Raw genomic sequence first — 14,586 nt, forward strand, 5'->3', positions numbered from 1 at the left:
TGTAGGCATTTATTAATAAATAGTCTCAGAGTCTTCATTCTGGGAGCAGGGGCTGGGAAAAAGCTGATTTATTTTTACAAATGTGTATTACAATCAGTATTTTTTTTTTAGGAAAATAAAACTAAAAGCTTATCCAAACAAATAACTCAGATTTATGGAACTACTTAATCTAGTCATCTCACGTGCATGGTGTCACTCAAAGTCTGTGAGTGTGATTAGGATATTAGCAACTGGTAAGTACTGCCCCAAGTGAAGGAGAAGATCTCCATGCTGGGAATGTTAGTCCTTATACCACGGATTCCCCTACAGGTCCATTCCTAGGGCATGGCAACCTACATAAAGTCTATATATTGACTTGCTCTTTTTCTGCAGTAATTAGAAGTTTAACCTTAAGGAACTGACTATGACTGGGCAACAATACAAATAAATCCCTAATCATAATTCTGAGCCAAGCCAGGCATAAAGGATGGCACCCTGGCTGGGAAGGTAGCTCTTTTGGTAGAGTGCTGTCTAGCAAGCAGGAAGTCCTGGGTAGAATCGCCAACACTGCCTATGTTGAACAGTGTCACACACCTAAAATCACAAAACTTGAGATGTAGACACAGGAAGGTCAGCAGTGTTGGGGTCCAGGAGTCGCCTCACAAACCACATGAACACTGATATCAGTCAGACATGGATACTTTACTAGGCATAAGCCCCAGGACTGCTCAACCAGAAACATGGTCCAGATTCAGGGAACTGAACGGGGACCCTGAGTTAAGATCCTACAGGGCTTTTAAAGCCTGAGATCCGTAGACATCTGTGTCAGGCTATTCCACCAATCAGGGTTTAGGAATGGGGGTGGGGGGTGGCGGGTTCCTTAGGAACATATCTTTGTTGTACATGTATCCTGCTCCCATTGGTTAGGGTATTCAACGATGGCAGGGGACTTGCTAACATTCATGTCTTAATTTGCTAACCAGGATGTCAGTAATCCACATATATGGCTCTTTCTGCCAAGTAGGATGTGGGTTTCCAGGGAGGTCTTGGGAACTTAAACTTTACTAGACCCCTACTGAAAATGGAAGTTCTATTCCAAATAGTTTTTTGTATTGGTGCAGATGTCTCTCTTATGTTAGGGTCCAGCCCAGGGGCAGCTTGTAAAAACAAATACCATAAAAGCTGATTCACAGGTGGAGGAAGTACTGTTGGGTGGTTGGTTTCGGTCCAAGCTTATTGTGGGTAACTATACAAAGCAGTTCTACTGGCTTCTATTGTGATTGGTTTCCAAGGGCACAGTAGATAACAGAATATGTAATCAGCTTTAGAATTAGAAAGTTTCCTAATAACAGCAGAAACATATGTGAAAGTTTCCTTATAATATTAGTAAAAGCAGAAAATGACAGGCTAGCCAGGTAACAGTTACCAAGGGTCTTAACATTTTACCTAGGCCTTAACAAGCAGGAGTTCAAGGCCAGCCTGGTCTATATAAGACCAAGTGTGGTGGTTTGAATATGTTTGGCCCAGGGTGTGGCAGTATCAGGAGCTGTGGCCTTGTTGGAGTATGTGTGGCCTTATTGGAGGAAGTGTATCACTATAGGGGTGGGTTTTCTCCTGGATGCAGTCAGATCATGATGTAGAACTCTCAACTCCTCTGGACCATGCCTGGCTGGAAGTTGTCATGCTCCTCTGAATCTGTAAGCCAGCCCCAATTAAATGTTGTTCTTATAAGAGTTTTCTAAGAGTTGCCTTGATCATGGTGTCTCTTCACAGAAATGAAAACCCTAACTAAGACAGTCATTTTTTTTCTTTTTATTAAACAAAAGAAAGTAGACAGATACATGTTGGTAAATGCTAACTGTCTGTATTCACATAGAGACGCAGTGTAATCTCTGAGCCCAATATACAGAGAAAAGAAGAAAAGCTAAAATTCTATAAACTACTACACAGGGGCCTAGCGCCCTCCAGCAGAGCCAAGGGAACTGGAGGGCTTTTCTTTTTTCCCACAGAGCATGGTGGTGTGGAATCCACAAATTTAGACAAGAAAGGATAAAAAATGAATTTAGAACAGAAACGGAGATTCTTTTCCTGTTGTATTTTGCTCAAGATATTTCCCCCCAAATTAATTGAGAACCATGATGTTGAGACCTCAAAACAGGGTGACTGAGCACAGAGGGACAGGGAGGAAAGGACTGCAACTTGCTCCCAGGGACTGGAGAAAATTAAAAAATAAAAAGAAAATAAAAAAAGAAGGTTGGAATCTGTCAGTCTTCTGTGCTAATCATCCTCACCTTCGTCCTCCTCTCCTTCCTCCCCTTCATCTCATCATCATCTTCTTCACCTTCATCCTCATCTCCTTCTTCATCAATATCTTCCAACCCCTCCTCCTCATCCTCGTCGTCATCATCATCTTCTGCCTCTCCTTCTTCATCATCCATGTCGGGAACCAGATAGTACTGCAAGGGATTTGGCCAAATGTAATCTTTGATGACCTCTCCTAACTCGTCAGCACCTACGTTAGGATGGTCAGTAAACCAGGTAAAGAAGCTCTCAGGCTCTTCGTGCTGCCTCTTCCTGCTGGCCTTACTCTGCGTTTGACTTGAGCGTTTTGTCAAATCCTTTCCAGATTTCCATTTGATTTCAGTGGACTTTGAAGACGGGTCACCACTCTCATTCAGATGAAATTCTTTGGAGAGAACTTTATTTTCTTTTCTTTTTCTTTTTTTTTTTAAACTCTAGATTTATTTATTTATTATATGTAAGTACACTGTAGCTGTCTTCAGACACACCAGAAGAGGGAGTCAAATCTCATTACGGATGGCTGTGAGCCACCATGTGGTTGCTGGGATTTGAACTCAGGACCTTTGGAAGAGCAGTCGGGTGCTCTTACCTGCTGAGCCATCTCACCAGCCCGAGAACTTTATTTTCAAAGTAAGGATTTTCATCAAAATAAAAATCTATTCTGTAACCTGATTTAATGTCTTCAAATTCTGTCACTTCAACTCTGGTCAAATAATGCAGCGCCTCCTCGTCCTCCTCCCCAAGCAGTGCAGACACTTGTGGATACTTGACAAATGTTGTTACCCCAAAATTTGGGATTTTGGCGATCAATTCTGACCTCTTCTGAAAAAATGGTTGGCAGAGTTTGTTATATTTTTGTTCTACTTTCAAATTTTCCTCACTGTCTTGTTCATTAAGTCTGTCTGTTTCATTTTGTTCTTCATCAATATGTTCAATTGCTTCTTGCTGTTCTTTTTCTCCCTTCGGCAGGCCGGGAGAGGCCGACTTGTCCTCCAGCTTCGGGGCAGCAGCTGGTCTGGGTTTCTTGGGCTGAGGCAGGATCGCAGATTGCTGCTTCAGGGCCATGGTGCGAGGGAGGTGACCAGGAGACAGAGCCCAGAGCCCTGATGTTCACAGCAGGAAGAAACTCACAGGAACTGACAGCTAGTCTTTTTTTCTCTGTGTAGACCTGGCTATCCAGGAATGCAGGGCAGGGAACGTGGGGGACTAAAGGGGAGTGGGAGAAAACCCACGTCCTGCCAGTTGCTCTGGGTGGGCAGACATGGAAGGACTGTCACACGCTTTCCATGTGGCCCTAGGTGGGTGTCTGGCTGTGTGAAGCCACTGGTTTCAGCTCAGCGGGTGGTGGACAAGGGGCAGTCTTAGGTACCAGGTTCTCAGCTTTGGGCATCCCAGACACCACTGGACACCTCAGAATACCTAAGAACAGAATGGGGGTCCCGGGGCGGGGGGGGGGGGCTCGGTCAATCCTGGGCCGAGGGGAGGAGAGGGAATGGAGAGAGGGGAGTGCTGGGTGGTTCCCACACAAGTGAGAGTCCTCAAGTCCGTGGCTGGAGCTCAGGAAGGTTTTCAGGCAGGGCTCGTTAAGGGAAAGCCTATCCCATCGTTCAAACACTGCAGGCCTTGATGAGCAGAGACAGTCTATGGTTTTAGAACTTTATTGTAGAAAGGCAGGGGGAAAGAGAGAAGGTAGAAAGAGGAAGAGAGGCCGGCCATGGCCATGTGGAGAGAGGGGGAAGGGAGAGAGAGAAGGAGAGCTAGAGAGTAGCTGGGCTATCAGGTAACTGTGGGGGTGGAGTCTAGCTAGAATTCCAGAAGTTTGGTACACTGTCTGCTTGACTTATACTCACTGAATTATGGAGGTGGGGGCTCTGTGGTGTCAGTCACCTGACTCTGGGAACGTGGCTCGCTTTTCTGTCCCTTGTAGAGTTTTCTACTGGGTCGCTGGAGCAAGCCTCATTCAACCAAAATGGACTGCCTATCATGGCCCCACACAGGAACTTCCTCTGTAGCCCAGGCTGGCCTTGAACTAACAGAGATTCACCTGCCTTTGTCTCCCAAGTGCTGGGATCAAAGGTGTGTGAAGTGGGAATTTCTGATTTTGTTGGAGACTCGGTTTTGATCTTTTCCTGGAAACTGTATTATGATAGGATGTTTTGCCGAAGCAGATATGTGAGAGACCTTTTGCTGAGAACAAATAGGTGGTGTTTTTCTGGAAGCTGTCTATGGTGAGGGCATTGCTGGAAGGGTTTTGTTGGAGTGGATGCTTGAGAGGACACATGATGGTTGGAAAGAGTTTAAGTTTAACCTAACAGAAAGTGGATGACACTCTTGCACTGGCTCACCTTGCAACTCTTTGCTGGTCTTCGTTGGGCTTTGCTGAAGCTGGTCTTCACTGATGACACTCTAGCATTGATTCGCCTTGTTTTCTTCGATGATCTTTGTTTGTCATGACTTCATAGCAAGAACTGTACCAAAGAACTTCTGGTGGTATTTCGGCTGCTTTTTTGCCACTTCCATTGACTCATGCCAATCAATGGAGCTCGGAAAAAAAAACTCAAGGATTTTTCCTGGAGCGAGCCACTGCTACTGATTTGGTTGGAGTAACAGCTAGGGGCTCTGAGGACAACAGTGTTTGGTCACTGGGTTCAGGTGCTGATTTGACAGATGTTTTCAGTTTGTGAGAATCCACACTGTACACAAGCCCTTCACTTATCTATATAAATGTTGCACAATGAAAAGTTTTTAACTTAGAAAATAACAATGAGTTCATATTAAGCTTCAAATTTAATATCACCACTTTCAACTTTATTCTTGTGGTTTTTTTTTTTAATTTTACACCAAGATTTCTACTCTCTAATGATACAGTCATTGCTCTAGAAGACGTGCTGCAATGTAAAGCAAGCTTCACTAATAATCTTGAATGAAAATGAAGTCTTCTTTGAGTTGCTGTCCTTGAATATTCACTAACATGAGGCTGGAGAGATGTATCAGCCGTAAGAGCACTGACTGCTCTTCCAGAGGTCCCCAATGTTCAATTCCCAGCAACTACATGGCAGCTCACAGCTGTCTCTAACTCCAGTTCCAGGGCTTCTTGAAGTGGAAGTTCCTGGTTATGTCATGTGATGCAGACTCAAGTGGTGTTTTGCTGAGGTAAGACCCATAGGAGGACATGTGATGTTTGGAGAGAGTATAAATAATACTCAGTGGACAGTGACATGGGCTTGCATGGTGATCTGTGCAGCTCTTCATCAGTCTTTCACCTTCGCTGATCTTTACCTCATTGAGAGAAGGTGGGAAAGAGAACTCCTGGCATCCAGACTGATTCTGGTCACTCCTGCTGACCCATGCTTATTCAGCAAAGACCTGGCTGTTTCTGCTGGATCGTGCCACCACTGCTGATTCGTGTTTGGTGTCCTGACAGTACTGAACTGGACTGCTGGTATCCTGACAACAGATATTGGAATTGCCTCAAAGAACTACTTCTAAACAGGTCCATACCCCCTTTGTCCTATTTACCATCTGTACTGGCTGGTTTTGTGTGTCAACTTGACACAAGCTGGAGTTATCACAGAGAAAGGAGCCTCCCTTGAGGAAATGCCTCTATGAGATCCAGCTGTAAGGCATTTTCTCAATTAGTGATCAAGGGTGGGAGGATACGGCCCCTTGTGGGTGGTGCCATCCCTGGGTTCTATAAGAACCCCTGGGTCTTGGGTTCTATAAGAAAGCAGGCTGAGCAAGGCAGGGGAAGCAAGTCAGTAAGTATCATCCCTCCATGGCCTCTGCACCAGCTCCTGCTTCCTGGCCTGCCTGAGTTCCAGTCCCGATTTCCTTTGGTGATGAACAGCAGTGTGAATGCATACGCTGAATAAACCCTTTCCTCCCCAACTTGCTTCTTGGTCATGATGCTTGTTCAGGAATAGAAACCCTGACTAAGACACTATCTTTCCTCCCCAACCTTTGGACAGTAGGCTACAAGGTTGGGGGGTCAAAGCATTTGAGAACATTTATTAAAGTTGGTTTTGAAAAATCTAGGCTTACAGGTGGCACCCAGTGTGGCTTAGACATAATGGGTAATTCTGCTTTAAATGTGGTAGAGGAAATGTTGGGTTATGAGGGCTAACAGTGGTCTTTAAGGAGGTGGGCAAAATAGCATCTATAGCCACTGTGTACTCTCCTACCTTGTTCCCTGAGGGTTTTTTTTGGTTTTGTTTCATGGTTTTCATGTATGTTCTTTTGGAAAAGATGGGGGGGGGTAGAAAGCTGACAATTCTCTTTTGTTAAAGAAGATTGCAGAGTTGGTTGACATGTAGAGAGTTTGCAAATAGAGACAGTGCTCAGGAAGCAAAATGAGACAGTGGGAAGAGAAAAAATGGATTCAGGCTTGATGTCTGAGTCTAGAAATTTACTGCACAAGGAAAAAGGGGAGAAAAATAGGCTGAAAGGTAAACTGCTGCTGTGCCCTGCTTCATTACCTCTCACTGCCAAGAGCGCAGAGCACCTCTGTGAAACTAGGATCCAGGGAAAGCAGGAGATGGTACAGGTACAACTGGATAGTGTTCAGCCAAGTTCATTACCATAGGATTTGCTTGGACCTATCAGGCACCTTCAGCCTTCCCAGTCTTTGTACAGCATATGCCTACCTAAGATGGTGGTCAAGCTTATAATGAGTTGACATGGTGTCCAATAGAAATGCTCGATCTAAAGGATTTTAAAGAGGCTGTGGTATTGTATGGCTTGCGCTTTCCATTTTGTGATGGTTTATATATTCTTGGGCCAAGGTGTGGCACCATCTGGAGGTGTGGCCTGGTTGGAATAGGTGTGTCACTGTGGATGTGGACTCTCACCCCAGTTCCCTGGAAGTCAGTCTTCCACTAGCAGCCTTTGGATAAAGACTTAGAACTCTTAGCTCTGCCTGTGCCATGCCTGCCTGGATACTGCCATGTTCCCACCTTGGTGATAATGGACTGAACCTCTGAACCTATAAGCCAGCCCCAAGTATATGTTGTTTTTTATAAGACTTGCCTTGGTCATGGTGTCTGTTCACAGCACTAAAACCCTAACTAAGACGCTTTTGTTTAAAAAAAAAATGTTAAATACTTGGACTAGGCAGAGTCGAGTTATCCCCTGAGATTAGAAGGGATTGGTGTCAGCTGTTTTAGAAGCTGGAAGATAATTACAATGATTATCATAATGGAGGTATGAAGCCACAAAAATAGAACAATGGAATATAGTGAGGGAAATAAATGTTACTAAAGACCAACTGCTTGGTGAAGGGTGTTATACTGATTTACAAGAACAAGTCCAACTGATGATAGCATAATTGAACAATGTCCTGTTGTGGCTTCAAGGGCCTGGGACATGATTGAGAGGCCAGAGAATAAATTCTACCTCATTTACGAAGGTAAATACAGGAACTTACAGAAGCATTCACTGATTTCTTACAAAGACTGGGTTCAGTTGTAAATAGAGCCATATCAGACCCTGAAACCATAGTTATTCGTATAAATATTGGCCATTTAGAACACAAATACTGAATGTAAGAGAGCAACCAGACCATTGAGAGCACAAAGAACCCTATATAGATGAATGGAGAAGAGAGACAACTGGTATTGGTTTTCAGGAACATCATACTAACATCACAGGGCAAGCCATAGCTAAAAGTCTTAGAAATCTAAATGCCCAGTGCTTCAAATGTGGCGAATTTGGCCACAAAGTGTCCAGTGGATTATCTGTATAGGACCAGACAAGCAAACAGGGAAGTTAAAACCTCATGTAGCTAATATACCCATAAATTTATATGGGAGGGATTTTTTTTACCATAATGCTGTGCTAAAATAAATATTTGTGCAGTTTCAGGAACAGCAAATGAGGAAGTCAGGTGTGATAAGGGAGATGCTCCTGGGGAGGGTATTGATACAGCTGATCAAAAAAATAAGTTATGCTCCTGATCCAAAACAGGACATCATAATGACTGAATTTCCAAATGTAAAAAAGAGGTCACTGCTGATATACCAACAACTTTGCCCTAGAATGGTTATTAAACAGACCTGTATGGCAGATGACCCATAACAAAGGAAAAATTGCAGGCCAGGGCTACATGGATAGACATTGTCTCAAAAAACAAACAAACAAACAACAAAAAAAAAAAAACAAGCAAAAGAAGGAGGAGGAGGAAGAAGAGGAAGAGGAGGAGGATGTGGAAGAGGAAGAAGACGAAGACCCAGGCCTGGAAAGATAAGTCATGACTAAGAGCACCAGCAGCTCTTGCAGAGGACCTGGGTTTAGTTCCCAGCATCCACACGATGGCTCATTTGTAACTGAAGTTCTAAGGTGTAGCCTCCCCCAGCCTGAAGCAGGCTAGTGCAGACCTTGTCGCCACTGAGGTGGGGCCACCTGCGGTGTAGCTTTCCTTCTTTTGTTGTGTCAACTGCCGCTGTGCTTCACTGGGATCCTGCTGCCTGCTGAGACACCTTTGAGACAATCCACGTTGCGCAGCGGCTTCTTTGGGCTGGATCCAGGCGCCTGGATGGACTGGCGGGGGGGGGGGATATGGGCCTACCCCCTTTATAAGCTTAGACTCTAAGTAAACTTTAAGGTGCCTTGAACAGAGTACTTTTGTCTTGGTGTCTTTATTTCTCTCCCTGTCTAGTCTCTTTCAGCCTCAGCCTGCCTTTCAGGAGTACCCAGTTCATGTAGGCCACGGGCGGCTTACAACTACAAATTGGCGCCATGAACACGGACCTGAAAACAGCGGGGTAAAACTGAGGGACCGCTATCTTATGTGGAGCTCCACGAGAAGGGAAGAACAAGAAGATCTTATTGGGCACAGTGAGCAACAGGTATTTATGCTAGTGCTGTCTTTAAAATTCATTTTTTAAAATGTTGCTGGAGGTGCGATAGGATATGGGCTCAGTTGGAACAGTGCTGACCCGGCGCTGATTCCACTTAGGGTTTGGCAGTGAAATATGGGACTAGAAACTTCCAAACAGGCAGTTGTCCGCAGCCTTCAAGAGCTGCTTCAGGCGAGAGGAGTAGGGTTTGAAGAACAATTGTTAGAAAAATTTTCAGATAAAATAGATTCTTGCTGCCCCTGGTTCAGAGAAGAAAAAAAAACTTTAGATAAGAGAACCTGGGAGAGAGTTGGAGAGGGTTTGAAAAACACCCAGGCAGATAATTTCACCCTTTGCCTCTCAGTGCTCATAAAAGATGCTATGAAAAGGAGATCTCAAAGGGGTCAGATAGTACCCAGACAGAGCTTGAAGAATCTCAGGACGAGCGCCTGTGAGAGAGGACTTTCTCAGAAAGGGGCCCTCTCAGCCCTAAATTAGAAAGATATAGAGACTCTGATGATGAGCTAACTTTAGACAAGGAAGGTCATTAAGAAAGAGGAGCCGCCAAATATTTTGATGAGGATTGGCCTCCTCACAAACCTCCCACTCCACCTATAGCCTCCACTAGAGGAGATGCTACTCAAATGGACATGCAACTAAGTAAATTAGAGTTTGAAATTAAGTTGCAGAAATTGACTAATGAGCTTCGGGAGCTAAAAAAGGTGTCAGATACAGGAAAGAACAACTCTTCTGAAATGTACCAAGTGCCGCTAGAAAGAGCTGTGGGTCAGGCTCGTGGGAAGGAACAGGATACGAGATAATTGACCAGCAAAATAATAGAGTCAGACAATACCAGACTTTGGATTTCAAGGTGATAAAGGAGTTAAAAACAGCTGTTGCACAATATGGCCCTACAGCTCCTTTTACACAAGCATTATTGGATACAGTCATGGAGTCACACTTAACCCCCCTAGATTGGCAGACTCTATGTAAGGCTACTCTATCAGGAGGAGATTTCTTACTTTGGGATTCTGAATGGTGAAAAGTCAGTAAGAAAACTGCCACTTTAAATGCTCAGACAGGTACTCCAGACTGGGATATTAACATGCTTTTGGGAGAAGGTCAATATGAAGGCAATGCTAATCAGATTGGGTTTCCTGTTGGAGTGTATGCGCAGGTTGCTATGACTGCCCGCAGCGCTTGGAAACAGTTGCCAGCTAAAGGGGATCTTGGTGGAAGTTTAGCGAGCATTAGGCAGGGTCCTGATGAGCTTTACAAGAACTTTGTGGATAGGCTATTAATAGCAGCTAGTAGGATTCTTGGAAATTCTGACACGGGAAGACCTTTCATTATGCAACTGGCTTATGAGAATGCTAATGTCAGGCCGTTATCCAACCACACAAAGGACAGACAGATTTAGCGGAATATATCCGTCTTTGTGCAGAGATTGGGCCATCATATAATCAGGGTTTGGCTTTCGCCGCCACTTTGCAAGGAACCACCGTACAAGCAATGCTTTCACAGAAACGAGGGAATAATGCATGTTCTAAGTGTGGAAGTTTGGGTCATTTTAAAAGTGATTGTCCTAAGAATAAAGGTGTCAAGAGTGTGCAAGCAGGCCGTGTTCCAGGAGTTTGTCCTTGATGCAGGAAGGGCAACCATTGGGCTAGGGTGTGTAAATCCAAGTCAGACATTCCAGGCCGTCCATTGCTGGGAAATGAGAGGAGGGGCCAGTCCCAGACCCTGACATACCCACAGCAGACAGCTTATGGGGCCATGAAAATGCTGCCCAGCCAAAGAAATCTGTTTTTAACTTGTCAGGGCAACCCCAGGAAGTGCAGGATTGGAGCTCTGTTCCACCACCCACACAGTATTAACCCCAGAAATGGGAGTTCAAACTCTGCCTACAGGAGTTTTTGAACCTCTACCCGCAGAAACTTGTGGATTTCTTTTAGGATGAAGCGGTTCTATTGTAAACGGTCTGCAGATTTATCCAGGTGTTATAGATAATGATTATGAGGGAGAAATTAAAATCATGGCTGCTTCCCCTCATGGTGTTATAACTGTACCTGCTAATCAAAGAATTGCTCAACTTGTCTTAGTTCCTTTACATCGCTACAGTCTAGATTTGTTAAGAATGAGAGAGGACAAGGTGGCTTAGGTTCCTTTGGTGTGTATTGGGTTCAATCTATTACTAATCAGAGACCTAATCTTAAATTGACAATTGAAGGAAAAAGCTTTGAAGAATTAATAGATACTGGAGCTGATGTAACAATTATTAGAGGACAAGATTGGCCTTCAGCTTGGCCTTTGTCTGATACGCTTACTCACCTTCAAGGAATTGGTTATGCCAATAACCCAAAACAAAGCTCCAAGCTGCTAACCTGGAGAGATGAGGAAGGCAATTCAGGACAAATTCAGCCATGTGTTATGTCAAATTTGCCTGTTACCCTATGGGAAAGAGATCTCTTGTCACAGATGGGCGTTATAATGTGCAGTCCTAATGAGGCGGTGACCAAGCAGATGCCCAGACTAGGATTTTTGCCCAGTCAGGGGCTAGGAAAGAAAGGACAAGGTATTAAGACTTTTGAACGTCCTAAACCTCACTCTAACACAAGAGGTTTGGGGTATTTTCAGTAATGGCCACTATCTTGCCTGCATCCCATGCTGATAAAATTCAATGGCTTGATGATATTCTGGTGTGGGTTGATCAGTGGTCTTTACCTAAAGAGAAAATAGAAGCCACCTCTTCACTAGTGCAGGAGCAATTAGAGGCAGGACATTTAGAAGAATCTCAGTCTCTTTGGAATACTCCAATTTTTGTTATCAAGAAAAAATCTGGTAAATGGAGATTGTTACAAGATCTAAGAAAGGTTAATGAAACCATAGTACCTATGGGAGCTTTACAACCTGGGCTTCCATCCCCAGTAGCCATTCCTAAGGGATACTATAAAATTGTGGTAGATCTGAAGGATTGTTTCTTTACTATTCCTTTGCATCCAAAGGATTGTGAAAGATTTGCTTTCAGTATTCCTTCTATTAATTTTAAGGACCCTATGAAGAGATATCAATGGACAGTCCTCCCACAGAGCATGGCTAATAGCCCTACCTTATGCCAAAAGTTTGTGGCACAAGCCATTCAGCCTGTGAGACAACAACGGCCTATGATTTACATCATTCATTACACAGATGATGTTTTGATGGCAGGGAAAGACCCCTAGGATTTGCTTTTGTGTTATAGAGATTTACAAAAGGCCTTAGCTGATAAAGGACTACAAATAGCTCCTGAGAAGATACAAACTCAGTATCTTTATAATTATTTGGGTTTTAGACTTACAAATCAAGCTGTTTTCCCCCAGAAGATAGTTATTCGCAGGGACAACTTAAAAACTTTAAATGATGTCCAAAAATTGTTAGGTGATATTAATTGGCTTTGCCCCTATTTAAAGCTTACTACAGGGGAATTGAAACCTTTATTTGATATTCTTAAAGGGAGTTCTGATCCTACCTCCTCTAGATCTTTAACCTCAGAAGGATTGCTGGCCTTACCAAGTGGAAAGAGCTATTGAAGAACAATTTGTCACTTATATAGATTACTCTTTGCCTTTACATCTGTTAATTTTTAATACGATTCATATGCCTACAGGATTGTTGTGGCAAAAGGCTCCTCTAATGTGGATACATTTGAGGATTTCTCCTAAACGTAATATCCTGTCATATTATGAAGCAGTAGCTCAGATGATCATACTTGGAAGGAAGCGGGCACTAACTCATTTTGGCAAAGAGCCAGATATCATTGTTCAGCCTTATAGCGTAGACCAAGATACTTGGCTGAATCAGCACAGTGCGGATTGGTTGCTTGCTCAAATAGGGTTTATAGGAACTATAGATAATCACTATCCGCAAGATAGGTTGATAGAATTTTTAAATGTACATGAGGTGATATTTCCTAATATGGCTTCTTTACAGCCTTTGTATAATGCTCCTTTGATTTTTACTGATGGCTCCTCTAAAGGATGAGCTGGATATCTTATGAATAATCAGCAAGTAGTCATAGAGACTCCTGGCCTCTCAGCTCAGTTAGCAGAGCTGACAGCAGTACTGAATGTTTTTCAGTCTGTACATTATGCTTTTAATATTTTTACTGATAGTTTATATGGTGCACAATCGATTCCCTTATTGGAGACTTGTGGTACATTTAACTTTAATATGCCAGTAGGATCTCTGTTTTCACAATTGCAAAACATCATCCTTGCCCGAAAACATCCGTTTTATATTGGTCATATACAAGCTCATTCTGGTCTTCCTGGACCTTTAGCTGCAGGCAATGATTGCATCAACAGAGCTCTAATAGGAGAGGCCTTAATTCCAGATCCTGTTGCATTGGCTAGATGCGATCATGATAAATTTCATCTCTCTAGCCATACCTTAAGGCTCCGATGCAAGATCACTAAAGAGCAGGCAAGAATGATTGTAAAACAATGTCCTAAATGTATTACATTATCTCCAGTGCCACATTTAGGAGTTAATCCACCAGGTCTTATGCCTAATCATATTTGGCAGATGGATGTAACTCATTATGCAGAATTTTGAAAATTAAAATATATACATATTTGTATTGACATTTGTTCAGGATTTCTTTTTGCTTCTCTACATATGGGAGAGGCCTCTAGAAATGTAATTGAACATTGTTTACAAGCCTTTAATGCTATGGGATCGCCTAAACTCATTAAGACAGATAATGAGCCATCCTATACTGGCAACAATTTTACTTCATTTTGTAAGGAATTTGGTATTGAACATAAAACTGGAATTCCTTATAACCCCAAGGGACAAGGAATTGTTGAACGTGCTCATCGCACTCTGAAAAATTGGCTTTTAAAAACAAAACAGGGGCAGCCTTACCCCCCTCCCAAAGTCACCAAAAGCAAATCTTGCTTTTGTCCTGTTCGTTTTAAATTTTTTGCAAACTGATGTTAAAGTCAGTCTGCAGCAGATCGCCACTGGCATCCAGTTACTTCCAGTTCTTATGCCATGGTTAAATGGCAGGACCCATTAACTAATGTGTGGAATGGTCCAGACTCCGTTTTAATCTGGGGAAGAGGTTCAGTCTGTTTTTTCACAAAAAGAAGACGGAGCGCGATGGCTGCCTAAAAGATTGGTTCGTCAAGTGGACACAGATCCTGAGTCTTCTAGTAAGCATGATTCTAACCTCATTGATGGCTAAAAATTCTTTTTAGCTGGAAGAGCTAATTTGGAGTACAGCCTCCACTTCCAGAGAATTTACAATCTTTCTGTTAGTTCTCAAAGCCAGCTCCCCCACACGGGGAGGTCAGAGTCTAAGCTTGACTGTTGCTAACTTGCAACTGAATAAAGTACCTGGACATCCTCAAAGAAGCTTTTATCCTGTTGTTTTTCAACTATCTCCACTTTGTTTTTCAAGCAGGTCAGTCTCTCCTTACAGCCTGATTTC

The 14,586-nt window shown here is 43.2% G+C and overlaps 1 non-coding gene across 1 annotated transcript; it reads right to left on the bottom strand.

Annotated features, from left to right (window-relative positions):
• Positions 1 to 1,779: 1,779 nt before the first annotated feature.
• Gm6579 lies at positions 1,780 to 3,641 on the bottom strand. Its single transcript, XR_391236.4, has 2 exons — positions 2,904 to 3,641; positions 1,780 to 2,683 (listed from the first exon to the last, which is right to left on the bottom strand). It is a non-coding gene; the product is annotated as a predicted gene 6579 (transcript).
• Between the last annotated feature and the right edge of the window lie 10,945 nt (positions 3,642 to 14,586).

This window comes from Mus musculus, chromosome 7 (genome assembly GCF_000001635.26).
Source record: "Mus musculus strain C57BL/6J chromosome 7, GRCm38.p6 C57BL/6J".
In the NCBI taxonomy this organism is placed as follows: Eukaryota; Metazoa; Chordata; class Mammalia; order Rodentia; family Muridae; genus Mus; species Mus musculus.